Source organism: Tupaia chinensis, unplaced genomic scaffold (genome assembly GCF_000334495.1).
Source record: "Tupaia chinensis unplaced genomic scaffold, TupChi_1.0 Scaffold143976_1, whole genome shotgun sequence".
Taxonomy (NCBI): Eukaryota; Metazoa; Chordata; class Mammalia; order Scandentia; family Tupaiidae; genus Tupaia; species Tupaia belangeri.
The window spans coordinates 390294-405050 of NW_006203827.1; the positions used below are offsets into that span (position 1 = coordinate 390294).

General features: G+C 35.5%; 1 pseudogene; it reads right to left on the reverse strand.

Moving 5' to 3' along the window:
- Positions 1-1202: 1202 nt before the first annotated feature.
- LOC102503224 (translationally-controlled tumor protein pseudogene) lies at positions 1203-12669 on the reverse strand (annotated as a pseudogene).
- Positions 12670-14757: the final 2088 nt, after the last annotated feature.

A 14757-nucleotide genomic window follows, 5' to 3' on the forward strand; every position in this document is an offset into this window, starting at 1 on the left:
GCCAACACTTATCACTTTTTATATTCTTAATCTTTGCCATTCTGACAGGGATTAGGTAGTATCTCATTGTGATTTTTATCTGCATCTCCCTTATGATGAGGGATGTTGAGCATTTCCTCATATGCTTTTTGGCTGTTCACATGTCTTCCTTAGAGAGATTTTTTGTTCAGCTCATCTTTTAATTGGGTTAATCATTTTTTTTTTGTATAAGGTAATTTGATTGGGATTGCATTACATTTGTAAATTAATTTGGGGAGAATTGACATTTTTATTATCTTAAATCTTCAATCCAGGAACATGGATGTCTTTCCCCTTTTCTTTATTTTTTTTTGGAGAGGTTTTTGCCATAGGGCGCATGCGCTCGCCAGAGAGACAGTGAGAGACAGGAGAGATAGAAAGCGAGAAATCACCCCCCAAGGGGGATGGTCATGCCGCAATCCCTTCTCCATTCTCCTCTTGGGATCTTGGACACGCATGGGGCACGCATGTATATGCACCCAGTGTGAGTTTAACCCACCGGGTCCAGGACACGCAGCATGGTCGAGTATGTGGGAGTCCAGCGACATAGTCGTTACACTAACTGCTGGTCCCTCCCCTTTTCTTTTTTGTATTCTTTTGAATTTCCTTTTTTTTTTTAAACTCCCAACTAATTTAGTCTCTTTTTATTCTTTTGGTAATCTCTTCCAGAATTAACTATGTCCACTGCAGGTGATGAAAAGGCTTCACTTCAAATGCTGGCATGGCTACAAGCATGATCTTTCCCGTTACTGCAACTCAGTAGTAAAATTTTTATTCTTGCTTTTAAAATTTATTTATTTATTTATTTTTATATATTCCCGTTCCAGAAGTAGCTTTCACTGTGGACGTTATTTGAAGATAGTCTTATGCTTTCTAGTAGTGGTTTACAACCAGGCTATCGCTTTAGTTTAAATATATTAAACTAACAGGCATTCTCTCAAATGCATTTAAATGCATTTTATGTTTAGACTACCTAAATGACCTGTTTTTGTTTTTCTTAAAAACAATGCCTCCACTCCAAATAAATCACAGTCAAAATAAATGAAGAACTCAAAATGACATTGGTCCCCTTTGTCTTTATTTCTCTGCTTTGTGGATGACAAGCAGCTGTCAATTATGATGACAGTTAGTGAATCCAAAGCAATTGCCAAATTTGTTAACATTTTCCTATTAATAAACCACCCTTAAAGAAAATTATATATGGGGGTCACACCATCCTCATGGTATTCCAGCAGTGCAACCATGTCATCTGGATTCATGTTTCCACCAGTAAAGAACTGGTAGTTTTTGAAATGAGCAAGAATATCCTTGATTTGTTCTGCAGACCCTGTCATAAAAGGTTTTATTCTCTGTTCAAGTTTGCCTATGAGTGATTTCATATATTGTTTGATGTACTTTCTTATAGGCTTCTTTTGTGAAGTTGGTTTCCTGAAAGTAATGGTTTGAGACATTATCAATATCAGTGATTGCTATTCTTTAAGTACGTTTACCTTCAGGGCTTTCAGCAGAGGCATTTCCACCAATGAGCAAGTCATCAGTATTACCCTCTTTCCTACTGACCATCTTCCCCTCTACCTCCTGGCACATCTTCTCTATACTATCTCTTAGATCTTGTAATTGTTGGAGAACATTTCATCATGGCTTATTAGGTCCCTGTATATAATCATGATGGTTGCTGGAGGGAGACAACAATGGTGCTAGCTGAGTAGGAACCAAGAACTTTCAGCCAGCATGATGCAGAGCTGGGGGCAGAGGGGACTAGGTGGAAAAGCTTCAATTTCTTTTTAAGTTTTTAATAAAGTTTTCCTTTTAGAGATCTTTGACTTCTTTGGCTAGGCTTATACCTAGGTATCATATCATTACTTTTTGTGGTTATTGCAAATAGGATTGCTTTCTCCTATTCCATCTTGGTCTGTTCGTTGTTGGTATATAAAAATGTTATAGATTCTTTTGTATGCTGATTTTGTATCCTGCCACTCTACTTCATTCATTTGTCACTTCCAGGAAGTTTTTTTCGTGTATGTGTGTGTGTGTCCGTGTGTGTGTGGATTCTTTAGTATTTTCTATGTATATAATCATGTCATCTGGAAATAGAGATAACTTTACTTTTTCTTTTCCTACGTGCATGCATTTTATATTATTCTCTTGTCTGATTGCATTGGCTAGAATCTCCAGTAATACATTGAAAAGCAGTGGAGAAAGTGAACAGCTTTTTCTTGTACCAGTTTTTGGTGGAAAAACTGCTTTCCCCCATTCAGTACGATGTTAGTTATGGGCTTGTCATATATGGCTTTTATTGTGTTGAAAAATATCTCTTCTATGCCCATTGGGTTGAAAAGTCCTAATAATGAAGGGATATTGTATTTATCAAATGCTTTTCTGTGTCAATTGATATAGTCATATGGTTTTTCTCTTTCCTTTTGTTAATGTACTGTATTATTAGATTGTCAGGAAAGTTATGATGCATTTTTGCATAGAAAAATATCATGACTTTTCCCACAACCTAATACATTTGTTTTACATGTGTCAAACCACCTTACAACCCTAGAATAAAGCTTACCTTGCTGTGGTGCATCATCAGTATTACCCTCTTTCCTACTGACCATCTTCCCCTCTACCTCCTGGCACATCTTCTCTATACTATCTCTTAGATCTTGTAATTGTTGGAGAACATTTCATCATGGCTTATTAGGTCCCTGTATATAATCATGATGGTTGCTGGAGGGAGACAACAATGGTGCTAGCTGAGTAGGAACCAAGAACTTTCAGCCAGCATGATGCAGAGCTGGGGGCAGAGGGGACTAGGTGGAAAAGCTTCAATTTCTTTTTAAGTTTTTAATAAAGTTTTCCTTTTAGAGATCTTTGACTTCTTTGGCTAGGCTTATACCTAGGTATCATATCATTACTTTTTGTGGTTATTGCAAATAGGATTGCTTTCTCCTATTCCATCTTGGTCTGTTCGTTGTTGGTATATAAAAATGTTATAGATTCTTTTGTATGCTGATTTTGTATCCTGCCACTCTACTTCATTCATTTGTCACTTCCAGGAATTTTTTTTCGTGTATGTGTGTGTGTGTCCGTGTGTGTGTGGATTCTTTAGTATTTTCTATGTATATAATCATGTCATCTGGAAATAGAGATAACTTTACTTTTTCTTTTCCTACGTGCATGCATTTTATATTATTCTCTTGTCTGATTGCATTGGCTAGAATCTCCAGTAATACATTGAAAAGCAGTGGAGAAAGTGAACAGCTTTTTCTTGTACCAGTTTTTGGTGGAAAAACTGCTTTCCCCCATTCAGTACGATGTTAGTTATGGGCTTGTCATATATGGCTTTTATTGTGTTGAAAAATATCTCTTCTATGCCCATTGGGTTGAAAAGTCCTAATAATGAAGGGATATTGTATTTATCAAATGCTTTTCTGTGTCAATTGATATAGTCATATGGTTTTTCTCTTTCCTTTTGTTAATGTACTGTATTATTAGATTGTCAGGAAAGTTATGATGCATTTTTGCATAGAAAAATATCATGACTTTTCCCACAACCTAATACATTTGTTTTACATGTGTCAAACCACCTTACAACCCTAGAATAAAGCTTACCTTGCTGTGGTGCATGATTTTTTAATGTGTTGTTGGATATGATTTTATTTTTATTTATTTATTTTTCTTATTTAATCACTGTGTATCATTATAGCATACCAAATGAATTTTTCTCATCATGAATATACAGTATATTTTTTCACTCAAAGGTATTACCATATACATTATAATCAGCAGATTTCTTCCCATTTCTTTTTCTTCTTCCCCTTGATTCCCTCTCTTTCACCCTCCCCCACTTCCAAACCTCCTCCTGCACTGTCTTCCACACCACCATTGCTCTCCATGCTTTTATACCTTCCAATCTTTCGGTTTCTTCCAGGGTGCTGACATTAGGTATATATTGAGTGGGGACATACAATGCCTCTTTCATAGTCTGACTTGCTTCAGTAAATTGTTCATATTTAGCAGTAAATTGTTCATATTTGTCCACTTTCTATCAAATGCTAGGCTTTCATTGTACCTTATGGCTGAGTAGTACTCTTTAGTGTATATGTTTCACACTTTTTCAATCTATTCATCTGTACATAGACGTTAGGGGTGGTTCTGTGTCTTAGCAATTGTAAATAATGTTGCAGTAAACATGGATGCGCAAGTGTTTTTCCAACTGAGCATTTTCCTATTCTTTGGGTAGATCCCAAGGAGTGTAATTGCTGTATCATATTGTAGTTCTATTTGTAGGTCTTTTAGGAACCAGCATAGTGTTCTCCACAGTAGCTATACTAATTTACATTTCTCACTAACATTATAGGAGTGCTCTCTTTTCATCACAGCCTTGCCAGCACTTGTCATTATTTTTAAATTCTTAGCCATTTTGACTGTGGTTCGGTGGTATCTCATTGTGGTTTTGATTTGCATTTCCCTTATGATAAGAGATGAACATTTTTTCATATGTTTTTTAGTCATTTATATGTCTTCCTTAGACAGTGATCTTTTTAGCTCATTTGCCTGTCTTTCAATTGGGTTGATAATTTTTTTTTTTCAGGTAAGCTGCTTGAGTTCCCTGTATATTCTGGTTATTAGTCCCTTGTGTGAGGCATAGTTTGCAAATATATTCTACCATTTCGAGGGCTGTTGATTCAGTCTAATTATTGTTTCTTTTATTGTGTAGAAGCTTTTTAGCCTAATGTAGTCTCACTTGTCAATTTTTGGGACTATTGTGCTTTGGGTGTCTTGTTCAAAAAAATCTTTGCTGACTCCTATGTCTCTAAGAGTTTTCACTGTGTTTTCCATCAGTAGTTTTATAGTTTGAAGTCTTGGATTTAGATATTTGATTCATTTTGGGTTGATTTTTTGCTACTGGTGAGAGATAGGAGTCCAGTTTAATTTTTCTGCAGGGGGATACCCAGTTTTTCCAGCACCATTTTCTAAAGAGATTTTCTTTTCTCCACTGGATTGACTAGTGCACTTTTATCAAAAATTCGTTGACTGCATGTTATGGGGTTTATTTCTGGGGTCTCTATTTTGTTGCATTGGTCTACATGCCTATATTTGTGACTGTACCATGCTGTTTTGATTATTACAGGTTTGTAATATATTTTGGGATCAGGGAGTGAGATGCCTCTTACTCCACTGTCCCTGTGCAGTATTGTGTTAGCAATACAGGATCTTTTATGATTCCAGACAAGTTCTATGATTGTTTTTACTAAATCTGTGAAGAATGTCTCTGGTAATTTGATTGGAAATACATTGAACATATAGATAAATTTTGGTAAAATTGATATTTTGATTATATTCGTTCTTCCAATCCATGAACACTGATTTTTTTTCACTTTTTTCTGTCACTTTCAATTTCTTTTAAATTTATTTTTATAGTTTTCCTTGGAGAGATCTTTCACTTCTTTGGTTAAGTTTATTCCTAGATATCTTATATTTTTTTCTGACTATTGTAAATGATATTGCTTTCTTCAATTCCACCTCAGTCTGCTCATTGTTGCTGTATAGAAATAGTAAATATTTTCATAGCTTGATTTTGTATCCTGTCACCTTATTGTATTTATTTATCCATCACTTCTAGGAGTTTTTTTCAGGCATTCTTTTGGGGTTTCTATGTATATCATCATGCCATTTTTAAATATAGATGTTGGACACGATTTTATCTTGTTGAGAATTTGTGCATCTGTATTAATCAGGGACATTGGTCTGTAGGTTCCTTTCCTTTCCTTTTCTTTTTTTGGAGAGGTTTTTGCTATAGGGCGTGTGCAATTGCCAGAAAGACAGAGAGAGACAGAGAGACAGAAAGCTAGAAGTCATCCCCCGGTGGGGATGGCCATGCCACAATCCCTTCTCCTCCATTCTCCTCTTGGGATCTTGGGCACACATGCACACGTGCCCAGCATGAGTTTAAGCCACCGGGTCTGAGACTCAAACTGCAGTTGACTACATAGGAGTCTAGTGGCATAGCCATCACGCCAACTGTTGGTCTCTTCTTTTCTTTTTTTAAGAGAGATTTTTGCTATAGGGAGAGTGTGCTCACCAGAAAGACAGAAAGTTAGACATCACCCCCGGGAGTTGGTCTCTTTCCCATTCTCCTCTCAGGATTTTGGGCATGCATGCACATATGCCCAGCATGAGTTTAAGTCATTGGGTCTGTGGTCGACTATGGGGAAGTTCAGTGACATAGTCATTACACCATCTGCTGGTCCCATGTAGTTTTCTTTTTTATGTTCTTGCCTGCTTTAATGTTCACAGTGAGTAAAAGAAACTTTTGAGATCTACAAAATTGTACTTGCTTAACATAAGCTTATGTAGTGACAATATAAATTTTATTCATTTAATTTTAAAGATAAAGTAGGAAAAAAGGAAGTGTTCACTTTCTAGAAGCCAGAGGTAAATTTAATTTCTGACCCTTTCTTTCTTGAAGTGCAAAGCAATGGGGTTGTTTCTTTCCTGAAACTGAGAAAATATAAAGAAATAGATGTATAAATATTGTCAATGTCAGGATAGATTGGCATATTAAGTTAGACTGATATAAGTTAGTATACACTAATGTTTACAGATTTTATGGTTAGAAACCACGCCTGAAATTGGAGGGGACTTGGAAGTCCATCTGTAAGAGAATGAAAAATAGCCTTATTGAAATTAACTCAATACCAAAGATAAGTGAGGTCTACCTGCATTTTATGCGAGTAGAGTATTCACAAACAGCTGGCATGATTCAATGTTGACATAATTCTGACAAAAAGCAGAAGATATTTCTATGTAATAACTAAAGTACTACCAAAAATGTGGCAATAGCACACCAACACAGCTTATCATTCACATACTTGCCCACTTTCTTATTAATTAAGCTCATCCTGATGAATTTTTTATCCAAATATTTAAAAAGTTGCACATAATCAACTTCTCAATTTTTTTGTATTGTACTATTTCAAATTTACATAGATAAAATCCCATAAAATGTGACAAAATTGGAACACATGAAACTCTGCTCTCTGGCTTTATCTCTCTAGTCCTTTCCAGCTAGGCTGACTGGTCTTCTAGTTCCTTAAGTAGTGCATGGCTGTTTCTACCAAAGGACCTTTGCAAGTGCTGTTTCTGTTATCTCCTCCACTTTCACCTCCAAATTCCTCTTCTGGTAAATTCTACACAACCTCAGCCCCAGTATCAAGCCAAGTTTCTTATTTTCAAAAAATTTTCTATAGGGAACATGTACTCCCAAGAGAGATGAGAGAGAGAGAGAGAGAGAGAGAGAGAGGGAGAGGGAGAGGAAAGGGAAGAGAAATAAGGAAAAGTGATAAAGCACCCTCTTGGGGGATGGCCATGCTGCAATACCTTCTCTTCCGTCCTCCTGGGATTTGGGGCATGCATACATATGTACCCAGCATGTTTTTCTTTTTTTTTTTCTTTCTTTTTTTAAAGTTAAGTTGACATAAGTTCTTTTTTCCTTTTAATTATTTATTATTATTTATACATTTAATAACTGTACATCATTTAGATTGTAAAGAGACTTTACCCAGCATGATATATACGTCAGCCCAGCCCAGTTGAGAATACTATACAGGTCTTCATCAACAGATAATAAATCATATCTGTGTCCCACAACTGTCTTACCTATTTTTCCCCAAAATTTCCTTTTCCCTTCTCCTCCATTTCCCCTTGGGGATGCACGCACACGAGCCTGGCATGAGTTTAAGTCACCAGGTCCGGGACTCAAACTGTGACCTACTATGTGGGAGTCCAGTGACATAGCAATTGCATCAACTGCTGGTACTGAACAATTTTTAATGCTTTTAAGTCCTTCAGTCTTTCAGTCTCTACCATAGAGTGCAGACAGTCAGTATATGTTAAGTGTAGACATACAATGTCTCTCTTTCATAGCCTGACTTGCTTCACTCTGCAAAAACTCTTCCATACTTGTCCATTTTCTACCAAGCTCCAGGACTTTTTTTTTTTTTATGCCTGAGTAGTATTCCATGGAGTATATGTGCCACACTTTTTCAATATATTTATCTGTTTGTGGACATTAGGGTTAATTCCATGTCTTAGGAATCATGAATAATGCTGCAATGAATATAGATGTGCAAGTGCATTTCCAACTGAGTATTCTCCTGTCCTTTGGGTAGATATCCAGGAGTGGAATTGCTGGATTATATGGTAGTTCTATTTGAAGGTCTTTGAAGAACCTCCATATTCTTCTCCACAGTGGCTGGGCCAATTTACATTCCCACCAACAGTGTAGAATGTTCCCCTTTCACCACATCCCTGCAGCATTTATCATTTCTTTTTTAATTTTCACCATTCTGACTGAGGTTAGGTGGTATTTCATTGTGGTTTTGATCTGAATTTTCCTTATGATTATGTTGACCATTTCTTCATATGTTTTTTGGCTGTTCATATGTCTTCCTTAGAGAGTTGTTTATTCAACTCCTTTTCCTATCTTTTAATTGGGTTCATCTTTTTCTTCTGAGTAAGCTGCTTGAGTTCCCTGTGTATTCTGGTCATCATTCCCTTTTCTGAGGCACAGTTAACAAAAATTCTCTCCCATTCTGAGGGTTGTCGATTCACACTAATTATGGTGTTTTTGCTGTGCAGAAACTTTTTAATCTGATGTAATTCCACCTGTCTATTTTTGGAATTATTGATTGTGCTTTTGGAGGCTTACTTAAGTCTTTGCCTACCTCAGTGTCTCCCAGAATCTCCCCCATGGTTTTCCACCAGTAGTTTTATAGTTTAAGGTTTTATGTTTAGATCTTTCATCTACTTTGAGTTGATTTTTGTTAATGGTGACAGATAAGGATTCAGATTCATCTTCCTGCAGGTGGATACCCAGTTTTTCCAGTACCATTTGCTTAAGAGGTTTTCCTTTTCCCACTGGATTGACTGGTACCCTTTGTCAAAGATGAGTTGGCTGTATGTTTTGGGGGTTATTTCTGGAGTCTCTACTCTGTTCCATTGGTCCTCTTGTCTATTTTTGTGCCAATACCATGTTGTTTTGATTATCACAGTTTTCTAATATATATTTGGGGTCAGGAAGCGAGATGCCACCTACTGCACTCTTCTGGCGCAGAATGGATTTGGCAATACATGGTCTTTTATTCCAGACAAATTCTATGATTGTCTTTTCTAGATCTGTGAAGAATGTCTCTTGTAATTTTATAGGGATTGCATTAAATATATAGATTAATTTGGGTAGGATTGTGATTTTGATTTTATTAATTCTGCCAACCCAGGGACATGGAATGTCCTTCCAATTTTTTGTGTCTTTTTTATTTTCTTTTTAAGATTGTCATAGTTTTTCTTATAGAGATCTGTGACTTACTTGGTTAGTTTTGTTTCTAAGTATCTTATACTTCTTGTGGATATGGTAAATGGGATTACTTTCTTCAGTTCTGGCTCTGTCTGCTTGTTGGTTGTATATAGAAATGCTATAGATGCTTTTTTTTACATCAATTGAAAGGCTCATATGGTTTTTATTTTTCTTTCTGTTAATATTGTGTATTACAATTATGATTTTGTGTATGTTGAACCACCCTTGCATCCCCGGAATAAAACCTACTTCGTCGTGATGAATAACCTTTTTTATTTGCTGTTGAATACGGTTAGCTAGTATCTTGTTGAGAAATTTTGCATCTATATTCATCAGAGATATAATCTATAGTTTTCCTTTTTCGTTATATCCTTATCCATTTTGGGAATGAGGGTAATAGAGGCTCCATAGAATGAATTTGGAAGGATTCCTTCTTTTTGGATCTCTAGACACAGTGTGAGTAGGAGGGGGGTTACCTCTTCTTTAAAACTTTTATAAAATTCAGCAGTGAAGCCATCAGGACCTGAACTTTTTTTTTTTTTATTGGAGGGTTATTTATTACTGATTCAATCTCATTGCTTGTTATAGGTCTTTTCAGGCTTTCAATGTCTTCTTGAGTCAATCTTGGTAGATTATACGTCTTCAGGAATTAATCCATCTCATCCAGGTTTTCTAATTTGTTGGCGTATATTTGCTCATAGTATCCTCTAATGATGTTTTGTATTTTTGTTATGTCTGTTGTAATGTGGCCTAATTCATTGCTAATTTGATGTATCTGGTTCCTTTCTCTCTTCTTAATTAGTCTAGTCAATGGTGTGTCAATCTTTTTTATCTTTTCAAAGAACCAGCTTTTGCTTTCATTTATTTTCTGTATAATTTGCTTATTTTCTATATCATTTATTTCTGCTCGAATCTTTATTATTTCTTTTCTCCTGGGATTTTTGGGATTTTTCTGTTACTGGTTTTCTAATTCCCTCAGGCATGATGTTAGGTTGCCCTTTTGCCACCTTTCCATCTTTTTCTTGTGCACACTAATTGCTTAAAACTTTCCTCTTATGACTGCTTTTGTAGTGTCTCATAAACTATGGAAACCTCTGTACTCATTATAATTTGTTTCCATGAATCTTTTGATTTCAGTCTTAATCTCTTCAGTAGTCATGAAGTCACTCAGAAGTAGGTTATTTAGTTTCCATGTATTTGTGTATTATTGAGTGTTTTTCCTGGTATTAATATCAAGTTAATTCCATCACGGTGGAGAAGCTGCTGGATATAGTTTCTATGCTTTTGAATCTGCAAAGGCTGGTTTTGTGCCCTGCCCTGTTGTCAGTCTTCAAGAAAGTTCCATGCAGGGCTGAGAAAAATGTATATTTTGTGTTTTTTTTTTTTGAGGGGGGGGAGAAAGTTCTATAGATATCTATCAATTCCATCTGATTTATGTTATCATGTAGGTCCAGAATCTCTTTGCTTATTTTTTTTATCTCATTGACCTGTCTAAAGGAGTCAATGCAGTGTTGAGATCTCCAACAATTATTGTGCTACAGCCTATCTCTCCTTTTAGATTTCTCAATCTTTCCTTTACATATTTTGGTGCTCCTGAGTTTGGTGCATAGATATGTATAAGCATTATATTTTCTTGGTGAATTAGCCTTTTACTACTATATAATGGCATTCTTTGTCTATTCTTATGGTTTTTGTCTTAAAGCCTATTTTGTCTGAAATCAGTATAGCGACTTCCACTCTTTTCTGCTTTCCACTTGCATGGAATGCCTTTTTTCCAGCCCTTCACTTTTAGTCTATGTATGTCTTTATCCATGAGATGGGTTCTTTGTAGGCAGCAGATAGAGGATTTCTGATTTTTAATCCAGTCAGCCAGTCTGTGTCTCTTGATCAGAGAATTTAATCTATTGATATTCAACATTATTATAGATAATTCCAGACTCGTCGCTGACATTTAGTTGGCCATATTCTTGGTTGTTCTTGTTCTCTTATCACTGTCTGTCTCTCTTTAGTTTTCTTGATATAGTACTCCTTTCAAAATTTCTTTGAAGTGCTGGCCTAGAGTTGGTAAATTCTATCAGGTTTTATTTTTCTGAGAACATTTTTCTTTTCTTTTCTTATATGAAGGATAATCTTGCCAAGTAAAGTATTCTTAGTTGAAATTGTTTTCATTTAACACTTTGAATGTATTTCCCCATTCTTTCCTTGCTTGCATTGTATCTGATGAGAGATCTGCTTTGAGCCTTATGAGATAGACGTTGTAAATGATTTGACATTTTTCTCTTGCCAATCTTAGTATCTTGTCTTTGTCAGTCATTTTGGTCAGTCTAGCTATAATGTGCCATGGGAAGGATTTTCTTGGATTGATTCTGCTTAGGGTTTTTTGTATTTCTTGGGTCTGGATGTTTGAGTGCCTTGCTAGACTTGGACGTTTTTCTTCCAGGATTTCGTGGAAAGTGTGGAAGGTTGCATATTAGATCTTGTACATGAGCAACTGTTCACCTATTTTGTTTTCTTATCCTTATATGGCTGTCTGTTTTTGTAAATCTGTTTGTTCTTTCCATGAGAAAATAGTTTGTGTTAGTCATACAGAAAATCGCATCTGGGGCAACATTCTGTAACTGTTACTGTCTTTGCTAACTAGCCTAAAACCTTTTTGTTTAGTTGTTTAGTTGTTCCTTAGTAATGTAACTGTTACTCACCAGATACCTGCCATGGAGACCATTAAACAAAGGTCTATAGAGTACCTTCAGAAATAATTAACCTGCTTGATTCAGCTTCTGTAACTGCTTTCATGGAAATCCCCTGGTAACTGACCCCCTATGAAAAGACTGCTCGAACTTCGGGTGGTAGAGACTGCAGTTCTGATTCTCAGTCCCCGAGCCTCTAGCTGTAGTTGCTGGTCAGCTAATAAAGACTCCCTTTAACCTTAATCTGACTTTGGTAGTCGTTCATTCAGTTACACTCTACATTTGTAGGCCCCAGCAAGATCTGAGAACCTTAGAGTGACTGAATAATGCCCCAAGTACATTCCTTACACCCTGTTCCAGTTCTCAAGAGGGATTTAAAAAAAAGCCTCACAAACTTGGATAAAAATTAGAGTCACTTGTGATGCTTGGATCTGGTAAGATTGTAGTTAATTTGGTTAAAGAACTTCTGGGTGGGACTTTAGGAGGGCTGGATGTAGCGAAACCTCCAGGTCCTAGCACCTGAGTGTGACGGGGCACCTTGGGTCCTTGATCACCTGGGCCCTTGGTGGCAGTGATCTCTGGGTGCACTCTCTTGCTTTGTTTTGTCTTTGTCATGCTTGTCTTCATCAAAATGGGACAGGGCCAGTCATCAACCTGCTTGTCTATGTTTTGTATTTAACATTTTACATAGTGGATATCTAGCAAAAAAAAAATTAATGACTAACTTTTTTCTGTTTTTAGTTTTAGTGCTAACAGAAGATCTTTGACCTCAAAGTAACTCTGTGTTTACAGAAGGCCTCTGAAACATTCAGAAAAGATGTTAAATTGATCAGACGTATTCTTTATATGTTAAATATGAATGAAAAATTTGTCAAATTAAGTAATTCTAATTTTCTTGACATTGTATTTGAGTTATATATAAAAATATGTTATATTCTTATATATCTATATAAGACAAATAAGTCCAAAATAATTTGAGATTCCCAAAAATTTATAGTAAAATACTTATCAGTCATGTTGTAAGTTATTGTGTAAACTGATATCTAGCTAAATTTCTTTGTCAGTTACAAATTTTTTCCAGAACATTAATTATGGCTATAATCTTAATGTCATCTCCTTAAAATAATTCACAGAAAAAGTAAAAAGAGACTGTACTCTTACAAGTACCAGTTTCTAAAAATATAATTTAACCAGATGAAATTTTCATTTTCTCTATAAATTGATTAGTTTTCTAAACAAGAAAAATTAACCAAAAAAAAAATGTTTGAAAATGACATGTTAAATAGCCAATACAATACACCTGAGTTAAAAAAATAAAATTGATATAAAAAAATATAAATCCAATGTTAAACATGGACTCATGGAAACATTATTGCCTGTTTCCCTCTGAGTCCTCTTTGTAATTCTTGTTAACATGCTTTAGTTATTCCTATTTTTGGTCTTTAAATTTTATAAAATTAGAAAGGTCTGTTAATAAGATTGTTCAGTTTTACATTTAAAAAGTTGTTAAAACAAATTTTGTTACTATTGTTGTTTGTTTGTACATGTTCATAAACTACCAGTCAGTATATGTAGATATATATAATTCTATTTTTACAAACTTAATAACTCCCCCCAAAAATATCAAACTTCCCAAGGTAAGATAAAAATGATAAACATAGACAATTAATAAAAATTGGGCCTATATGTCAGAGACAAAAACTATAAACTTCTATCAAAAAAATAGGGTAAAAGTCTTAGGAAATGGAGTGAGATAAGTTAAGACTAGAACTCCTGAGTACTTCCTCCCTCCCTGCCTTCTTGTACTCCTGTTTCTCTTTAGTTAGGCCTCTTCCACACTGGACTCTCTCCTTAGTTAAATAATCAAGAGATCTAACTAAAAAACAAAAATTTAGATTAAGACTACATTCCCCAACTAGAGTTTTTATATAGTCAATAAAACAGATGCCTTTTAAAACCTAGAGGGCTCTGCCCTCTTGATAGTACTCAGCCACTCTTACAAGGACTATTAAAATTTAGTTTCACTTCTCAATGAAAGAACTCTTACAATTTGAAACAAATATTCTTTAAAAAGAGTTATCAGATAACTCAAAAATATTATAACAAATTGACAAGACACCTTAACATTTGATTTAACTCTCACTTAAACAACTCCTAATAGTCACTTGTGATAATCCTGAAGACTAGAGACTTCTTCGAAGACAGGATCTGGACACGGCCCAGATCAGAGCCTCTGCCAAAAACAAAACAAAACAAAACAAAACAAAAAAACCAAAAACCAGAAAAACAAACAAATAAACAAACACAAAAAACTGTTTCCAATGTAGACAGTCCAGACTAAACAATGCCCATGACTGACATCCTCATGTTCTCCACTGGGTCTTTGCTCCCAAGTGTGAGGTTCGTCACTAGAGATAAGTTACACTGAGCTCTAAAGAGTTCTTGAGACTTCTAAAGTCCATGCTGGCCTTTAAAACTAAAAATTGGTAAGACACAAACCCCAAAGGCTCCCCTTAGACATCTAACAATCTCACTAGACAAGCCTCAAATAAACCTTAATATGACTAAGATTAATTCCTGTCTAAATCAAAAGTTAAAGTTATTTCTAAAAATACAGTCATAAAAAAATAATAAAAAGGGGACCAGCAGTTAGCATAATGGCTATGTCGCTGGACTCCCATGTAGTAGACCGCGGTTCGAGGC